Below are 9,517 nucleotides of genomic sequence, written 5' to 3' on the forward strand. Positions count from 1 at the left end.
TTTCTAGTTTGTTATTAGCCCATGGGGCCTTTATATATTAGATAGTTAGCACCCTTTAGGGATAAGCAATAAAGTTATTTCCTTCTATCTTCCCCTCCCGCATCATAGAGCAGCCAGGCAAAAACCCTAGCGCTCCTATCCACCGCGACTACGAACTACGTAGTCGAGGTCCTGCTGTCTTGGGCACCGAGGCCCTTGACAACTTGGTATCAGGTTCCAGGCGATCCTCCTCCTCGTCCACGCTCCATCCGGCCTCCTCCTCGTCCACGCTCCATCCGCCGGCCGCTTTCCCCCCTGTGTCCGCGCCCAGCTCCCCGACATCGCCACAATCCGCTGCCGCCTCGGTCACTTCCGGCATGGCAGAACCGACCACCGCGGATCTGGCTAAGATGATCGAGGCCTTGACGGCCACGGTGACGTCCCTGCAGTCGTCCGTCACCGCACTCCAGAAGGACAAGTCCTCCTCTTCGTCCAGCGCTGCCGCCGCCCATGATGGGCAGCACCACAATGATCGGCCGCCCAGGTTCCAGAAGATGGACTTCCCCAAGTTCGACGGCAAGTCTGATCCGCTCGCCTTCATCAACAGATGCGAGTCCTTCTTCCATCAACAACGGATCGCCGAGGAGGAGAAGGTGTGGATGGCGTCCTACAATCTCGAGGGTCCTGCCCAACTATGGTATATGCAGGTCCAGCGCGACGAGGGCACACCTCCGTGGCGCCGCTTCTCCGAGCTGCTCAATCTCCGCTTCGGGCCACCGCTGCGCGCTAACCCGCTGGGCGAACTAATGGCGTGCAAACGCACGACGTCCGTCGTCGACTTCCAGGAGCGGTTTGAGGCACTCCTTCCCCGGGCAGGCACCTTATCCGAGACACAGAAAGTGCAGATCTTCACCGCGGGACTCCAGCCACCCCTCAGCCTCGACGTGGAGATCCATAACCCACAGTCCCTCGCCGTCGCCATGAGCCTCGCCCGCAAATTGGAGCTGCGCGACCAGTGCGCGCTTTCCGCCGCGCCACCGGTGCGTTTTCCACAGAAGGGCATCCTGCCGACACCAGGACCACGCCTCGCGCCCCCCGCTCGGCCCCACCAGCCGCACCTCAGCAGGGCCACAATCTGTCGGCCGGACGCCCAATCAAGCGTCTCTCCCAGACAGAGATGGAGGAACGCCGTCGCCTGGGCCTTTGCTTCAACTGTAACGAGAAGTTTGGCAGGGGCCACAACCGCGTGTGCCAGCGCATCTTTCTCCTCGACTTAGCGCCGGACGACGACGACGACGACGCGGCCTCCGCCACTGATGATGCATCGCGGGCTGACCCTCAAATCTCGCTCCACGCGATCGCCGGCGTGCGCACGAGTGAAACCATGCAGATGCAGATTACTCTCGGAGGTGTCTCCCTCCTCGCCCTGATCGATTCAGGCTCCACCCACAACTTCATCGCCGAAGAGGCGGCCGCTCGTGCTACGTTACCGCCCCCCACCACAGAGAAGATGCGCGTCACGGTGGCCAACGGCGAGCGCGTTCCGTGCCAGGGCGCGTACCGCGTCGTGCCCTTCCGCATCGGCCACGAGGAGTTCGCGGAGGATTTCCTCGCCTTGCCGCTCGCGGGCTACGACATCGTCCTGGGCACGCAGTGGTTGGCGTCGCTCGGACCGATCCTGTGGGATTTCCGAGCCCTCTCCATGACATTCTGGCGGCGGGGCCATCGGGTGTGCTGGCACGGCATTGCAGGACCGGACGGGCCAGCCCTAAAATCATGCAGCGGCCGCGACTTCCTGGACGCCATCATCACCGAGTTCGACGGCATCTTCGCCGACCCCTCCGGCGTGCCACCGCCCCGCAGCCGCGATCACGGCATCACCCTGCTACCTGGTTCCGCCCCGGTGGCCGTCCGTCCGTATCGATACCCGGCCGCGCACAAGGACGAGCTGGAGCGTCAGTGCGCCGCCATGCTCGCCCAAGGTATCATCTGTGCGAGTTGTTCCGCATTCTCGTCCCCGGTACTGCTGGTCCGCAAGGCCGACGGGTCCTGGCGCTTCTGCATCGATTATCGCGCCCTGAACGCCATTACTGTCAAGAATGCGTTCCCGATTCCGGTGGTGGACGAACTCCTCGACGAGCTACGGCACGCTCGTTTCTTCACCAAGCTCGATTTACGTTCCGGCTACCACCAGGTGCGGATGCGTGCGGAGGACATCCCGAAGACAGCTTTCCGTACTCATGACGGCCTCTACGAGTTTCTGGTGATGCCGTTCGGACTCTGCAACGCGCCGGCCACGTTCCAGGCCCTCATGAATGATCTGCTGCGGCCATACCTGCGCCGTTTTGTTCTCGTCTTCTTTGACGACATCCTCATTTTCAGCGAGACATGGGCTGACCATCTCCGACATGTGCGCACCGTCTTCACGGTCCTGCACCAGCACCGGCTCTTCGTCAAGCGCTCCAAATGCGTGTTCGCCGTTGAATCAATCGCATACCTGGGTCACACCATCTCCGCTGCAGGCGTGGCCATGGATCCGGAAAAGGTGCAGGCAGTGGCGGACTGGCCGCAACCACGCTCGGCGCGCGCGGTTTGGGGCTTTCTCGGCCTTGCGGTGTACTACCGCAAGTTTGTCAAGGACTTTGGCGTGGTTGCCGCGCCCCTGACGGCCCTCCTTCGCAAGGATGGTTTCTCTTGGTCGCCGGAGGCGGCAGCAGCTTTTAACACCCTCAAGACGGCAATCACCACGGCTCCCGTCCTCGCGTTACCGGATTTTACACGGCCGTTCATCGTCGAGTGTGACGCATCGACGTACGGTTTCGGGGCCGTCCTTCTTCAGGACCACCACCCGGTGGCTTTCTTTAGCCGGCCAGCCGCGCCACGTCACCGTTCCCTGGCAGCGTATGAACGGGAACTCATCGGCCTGGTGCTCGCGATTCGCCATTGGAGGCCGTACCTATGGGGGCGTCAGTTTGTGGTAAAAACGGATCATTACAGCCTCAAATTTCTGCTTGACCAGCGTTTGGCCACCATCCCGCAGCATCATTGGGTTGGCAAACTCCTGGGATTCGACTTTACGGTGGAGTACAAGGCAGGTAGTACCAACACGGTGGCGGATGCACTTTCCCGCCGTGACACGGAGGAGACGACGATCATGGCGGTCTCAGGGCCTCGTTTCGACTTCATCAATCGCCTCCGGCAAGCGACGTCCACTGATCCGGCGCTCGTCACACTGCGGGAGGATATCACGGCAGGTGCGCGGCAACAGCCTTGGGCGCTCTCCGACGGCCTCGTTACTTTCAACGGCCGCCTCTACATTCCGCCGTCATCCCCGCTACTCCAGGAGATTCTCAGTGCCGTGCACGATGATGGGCATGAAGGCGTCCTGCGCACATTGCATCGTCTCCGCCGCGATTTCCACGCACCTAACCTTCGCAAGACGGTGCAGGAGTACGTCCGCACTTGCGGTACTTGCCAGCGGTACAAGTCCGAGCACTTGCACCCCGCTGGGCTGCTACTGCCGCTGCCGGTACCCACGGGCGTGTGGACTGACATCGGCATCGACTTCGTGGAAGCGCTTCCTCGAGTAGGCGGGAAGTCTGTCATCCTCACCGTGGTGGATCGCTTCAGCAAGTATTGCCATTTTGTGGCGTTAGCCCACCCATACACGGCAGAGTCAGTGGCACAGGTGTTCTTCGCTGAGGTTGTTCGTCTCCATGGCGTGCCGCAGTCCATGGTCTCTGACCGCGACCCCGTCTTCACCTCCGCTTTTTGGCGAGAGCTCATGCGCCTCATGGGGACAAAGCTGCACATGACGTCAGCATTTCACCCGCAGTCGGACGGTCAAACGGAGGCTGCTAACAAGATCATTGTGATGTATTTACGGTGTCTTACCGGGGATCGTCCCAAGCAGTGGCTCCGGTGGCTTCCCTGGGCTGAGTACATATACAACACCGCCTACCAGACAGCAACCCAAGAGACTCCGTTCAAGCTTGTGTATGGCCGTGACCCTCCCACTATTCGCTCTTACGAGCCCGGCGACACACGGGTGGCTGCAGTGGCCAGGAGCATGGCTGAGCGCGACGAACTTATCGAGGACGTCCGCTATCGTCTACAACAGGCACAGGCGGTCTATAAGTCCTACTACGACAGACGTCATCGGGACATTCGGCATGAGGTGGGCGATTGGGTTTGGCTTCGCCTTCGACAGCGCGCCGCGTCCTCTCTCAACTTGCCAACCAGGGGCAAGCTCAAGCCACGATTCTATGGGCCGTACCGCATTTCAGAAGTGATCAACGACGTGGCATACCGTCTTGAGCTTCCGGCACGCTCGCGCCTCCATGACGTGTTCCACGTGGGCCTCCTCAAGAAGTTCTTCGGCATTCCTCCAACTACACCGCCGGGATTGCCTTCGATCCACAACGGGGCGGCTGTTCCAGAACCAGAGCGCGTGACTCGTGCGTGCCTAGCACGCGGCGTTCGCCAGCTACTCGTCCACTGGAAGGGTGAAGCAGCTTCGTCAGCTACATGGGAGGATCTTGACAGTTTCGTCGAGCGCTACCCCGCTTTTCAGCTCGAGGACGAGCTGCTCGTCGAGGGGGGGAGAGATGTCATGTGGGGCACGTCTTACAGACGTGGGCCGCGCGGCCAGGAGCAGCCGACGGCCGCATCAGGCAAGGCGCAGGCTGGACAGGAGGCCTGATCCGGGCACATTAGTTCCTAGACTAGTTTATTTCGTATAGGTTTCTAGTTTGTTATTAGCCCATGCGGCCTTTATATATTAGATAGTTAGCACCCTTTAGGGATAAGCAATAAAGTTATTTCCTTCTATCTTCCCCTCCCGCATCATAGAGCAGCCAGGCAAAAACCCTAGCGCTCCTATCCACCGCGACTACGAACTACGTAGTCGAGGTCCTGCTGTCTTGGGCACCGAGGCCCTTGACACTGTAAAACCAGAAGATAGGTACAGTAAGTCAGAAAATTCAAAAAAAAAAGGTATAGTAAGTCATGATCAAACAGAACTGTAATTACATAAAATGGGTGCTTTGATCTTGCTGATGTGGATATAGAGTACAACTAGTGCAGATTACAAGCTACTTAGTACATATCAGACTTACACTAACTTCAAATTTTCAGAAAACTGCAAGACATGAGCAGAAGAACTGTAATTACATGAAAATGGTGCTCTGATCTAGAAGCTCGGAGAGCATATGCTCGGAAACAGCAGAGGCTGATAGCTCAGTACTCTAATCATTACCAATTACTGACTTACAGTCCTCAAAACCCAAATTTACACTGCACTATATTGGCAACAAAACAAACCGACTACCGGATACAGTAAATACTGGCATACATGGACAGAGTAAATGGATTGTAAAAAAAAAGATTCACATAACAGTAAATTGTGAAAAAATATCTTTAATACTAAGGGATATAAACTTAAAACAGCGATCAACAGTAGCATGTAAACTACTCCCTCCGTTCCTAAATATATGTCTTTTTAGAGATTCCAACAAGTGACTATATACAGTAGAAAATGAGTGGATCTACACTCTAAAATATGTCTATATACATCCGTATGTTGTAGTACATTTGAAATCTCTAAAAAGACTTATATTTAGGTACGGAGGGAGTAGAAGACAAAGAGAGAAAGGGGTAATTATATTAACATACATACATGGACAGAGAAAATGGACTTCAAACAACAAGTAAATGAAAAAAAGGTCAAATACTATTGGAAAATAAACTTACTAAGGTGATGAACAATAGCTGGAAATAAAATACAAAACCCCTACATACATAGACACAAATAGTTGAGCGAAAACTAGATGACAAACTAAAACCAAGAGAGAATAGGGAATTGTATTACCTACATACACAGACAGAAAACATCAGAGCACAAAGAGAAAATACACCTACCTACAATAAAAAAAAGAAACAAACTGAAGACTGTGAAACATATACATGCACACTGTGTATGCTACCGTAAGCCTATATATTACCGAAAACTAACCAAAAAACAAAAGAAATACCAAAAATATAAATCAACAAAACTGTCATTTCAATTCGCATTCAACATATCTGGCTAATGAACATTCCCTATCTCAATGTGCAGGTACATGATACATCAAAAGCAAACAGAACCGATGAACTTTCTGCACACACAAAGACTACCAGATTTCTAGCACCAACAGATGTTTCCATTTCAGACATTTCACTTTCTGCACAAACAGAAAATAAAAATGGAGCATCAGGTACACACCATACTGACTAGAATCACCGAGCCACAATCAAAATGAAAAACAAAGAGTATCGGCTAAAAAACTCACATGGGTCGCATTGAAATCGTACAAAGCTTTAACAAAATTATCATCATCCATCGATAGATCCTGAAAAAGTTGCAATAAAAAGAAACTTAGTAAGCACAGAGCATGAAAACCTAGTAAGCTCAGAAAAAAAATATCTAAAAAGACATAAATGAACCTGGGAAATATGGTATGAATCATCTTCAGCAAAGTTTGGGAAAAAAATTGCCTCCGGAATCATCAGTGTCAAAAGAAGATTGTACGCGAATATTCGGCTCGGAAGCCTTGCTTAGTCTACCCATTACAGTAATCTATATACTACAAGCCACAAAAAATAGAGTTCAGTTGATCTTTGATCTCTAACTAAGATCAATGGTAAAAAGAAGAATATTAAACTATAGGAATGATACAGTGCAAAGTACATACATGTTCCATGGCGATTATAAAAATTACGTAAGGGATACATGTCAATTACAGTAATCAAAGCACGGTACTTAAACAAGAACCTTAACTGTAAGTGCCTAAAAATTGCAACCACTAGCTACTCCATCAGCAGAAGTGATCATAAGAATGAACAGGATAATTTCAGAAGAGCATTAGTACACTCAACATATACTAATCAACCTTGTTGTTGACAAAACAGCAAGAACCCCTCACAGATGGGAATACTATACTCCCTCCGGTCCATATTAATTGGAGTAGCATAATTCACGAGTTACATAGAGGAGAACAACAAAGCAGAACGTCCAGGTGACAGTAACAAATAGAACGACAATCCAATAATTTACATCCACTAAAAGAATATAAGAGCAACCCACAGGTAATTTGCAGTGGACAAAGAAATTTTACACAAAGATCAAGGGGTGGACATTGCTGAAAAATATATTGCATAACTGAACATTAATATTACACAATAATCCAAGAGCTACATAGAAGGCAAATTAGATAACTGACAACACTTTGTAGTTCCCTGATAAAATATTGGCAACACGCCTATAAGTTACAACACCAACATGGAAGGAATAAACCAATTACACCACCACACATACATACAGCAGAGCACTTGTATGCGAAAATGGGATGAAAAAATACATGGGGTATTACAATCATCTAAAAATACACCTATTGTTGAAAACCCACATGCTCATATAGACTGATTCAAAACTCATTAACTAAACAACTTACTACAGACAGAATGCAGGCATACAACAGAAATTCGTTTTGGAGCTCGAGCTACATGGAGCTCATTTAAAAAAAAACAAAATGAAAATTTCAATGCTTCAAAAATTCTGAGAAAAAATCCACAGTATCATATGGATGTATACTGCATACTCGCAAATTTTCATGACGAAATACATTGAAATGAGAGCTACACAAAAAAGGCAAATTGCTGACAATGGAAACAGTGAACAGTGTGTGCACTGTTCACTATACGAACCAACGATTTTCACTTTTTTGTGTAGCTCACGAATCAATGTATTTTCTCATGAAATTTTACACACGTGTGGTATACATCCACATGTCAATGTGGAATTGTTTCCAGAATTTTTTGAAACATTGAAATGTCATTTTTGAATGTTTTTTAAAAAAGGGCTCCATGTAGCCCGAGCACCAAAACGCTGCACTCCCACTTCACGCAGGCACGGAAAAAATGGGCAAATAGAATGGACCAGCATTTTATGCCATACGCTTGTGAATGCAGGCTATAGGTCAAAAGATAGCAAAGTTGCATCTATGTATAGTGTGACAGATGTAAAGGATGTCGCTCAACTGAACATTAAAAAAAAAGATCCTAGACTTCACAATCAGTGCTGTTTGACGCAACTTGGAAACTACAAAACAAATAACTAACAAATGCTACAGAAAACAGTCAAACACTACAACTCCCCCAAAAAACTAAATCTAAAATTAGAACTTAGTAATCTGCTGCCCAAAGCTAGCTCTCAATTCCCATCACTGAAGAGATGTAGGATAAAAAGGGAGCTGCTATGCTTGCTCCCCCACACCCCGTAACTGGTGAAACCATAGATTCTAAACTACTCCCTCCATTCCAAAATAGATGAACCAATTTTGTACTAACTCTAGTATAAAGTTGGTTCATCTATTTTGGAACGGAGGGAGTAGCATATTTCGCTCCAACAATTCGATTAAAAATGTATTGGGGGGCAAAACAGAAGAGCTGCATACGGGATACACTCCCTCGACGTGATCGAATCATGCCGATTTACCTAGTTTCCAGTCAAGTTAGTGATGAAATCTGATGAAACCAAACCAACACTAAGCGCTCAGGTGAACTAATCGCCGAATCGACTGAATCACGAAAAAAACGTAACACATTTCACTACCAAACCAGCAGACACAACCAGCACAGCAGGGAAAGGCGCACCGGCGTGGTTGAATTCGACAACGGAGTAGGGCTTGGCTCGGTCGTCGGAGCAGGGCCAGGTGGTGTGGTCGGCGGAGAAGGGCGGACAGGTGTGGTGACGTCGAGGGCGGCAGGACCGAGCCAGGCGGCCGCCGGCCGGGGCAGGCGAGGTCGCCGGAGCCGAGCCAGGGGAGGCGGGCGAGCAGTGGCCGTCGGGGTCAAGCCAGGGAAGGCGGCCGAGTAGAGGCCGTCAAGGTTCCGCGCGCCGCTGTGGTTGGCAGGGGGGAGCACATTGGTCTGGTTGGACTGGGACAGAGCTAGGGAAAGTTTTTTCTTTTCTTTTTTCAGTGGAGCATGGATAGTTTTGACAGGGGTAATTTTGGAATACCCAAAAAACTGACAAGCTATTCACATTTTGGCTATCAGAAAACAAGTGACATTTTAACGGGGTGCTATAGTGCTATTGTAGAATCATTAGAGACCAGAGACTGCCCCGGACGATTGCTTTACGGTTTCTTCTTCTGAGCCTTCCCGCTCTCTTTTCTTCTGGCCTCTCTTCCTCCTTTTTCCGGCAGCTCCGGAGATTGGAGAGGTGGGGGAGAGGGGTTTGGTCTTGATAGTATGGATATTAGATTAAGTAGCTTCTCAAATAACGCAATTTCCAGTTTAGATCTCTCACTTTTTGTTGTTCTTACTACAGTCATGGTGGTCGGAGTATTAGTAGCCGGAGTTGGCTTTCTTGCGGGATCTGAGACACTACTCGCTACCATCTCAGATCTAGAGTGTGTCTCCTCAGCTCGTTTGGTTCTCTAGATGTAGTGGAAGCAGAGGAGAGGTGGAAGGCAGAAGATGGAGACTTTGGCAAGTT

The 9,517-nt window shown here is 50.3% G+C and overlaps 1 long non-coding RNA gene across 1 annotated transcript; it reads right to left on the bottom strand.

Annotated features, from left to right (window-relative positions):
• Nucleotides 1-4,969: 4,969 nt before the first annotated feature.
• Nucleotides 4,970-8,943, bottom strand: LOC123094482 (uncharacterized). Its single transcript, XR_006445849.1, has 4 exons — nucleotides 8,671-8,943; nucleotides 6,463-6,602; nucleotides 6,309-6,368; nucleotides 4,970-6,200 (listed from the first exon to the last, which is right to left on the bottom strand). It is a non-coding gene; the product is annotated as an uncharacterized lncRNA (long non-coding RNA).
• Nucleotides 8,944-9,517: the final 574 nt, after the last annotated feature.

The sequence above is a fragment of the Triticum aestivum genome, chromosome 4B, assembly GCF_018294505.1.
Source record: "Triticum aestivum cultivar Chinese Spring chromosome 4B, IWGSC CS RefSeq v2.1, whole genome shotgun sequence".
Classification (NCBI taxonomy): domain Eukaryota; kingdom Viridiplantae; phylum Streptophyta; class Magnoliopsida; order Poales; family Poaceae; genus Triticum; species Triticum aestivum.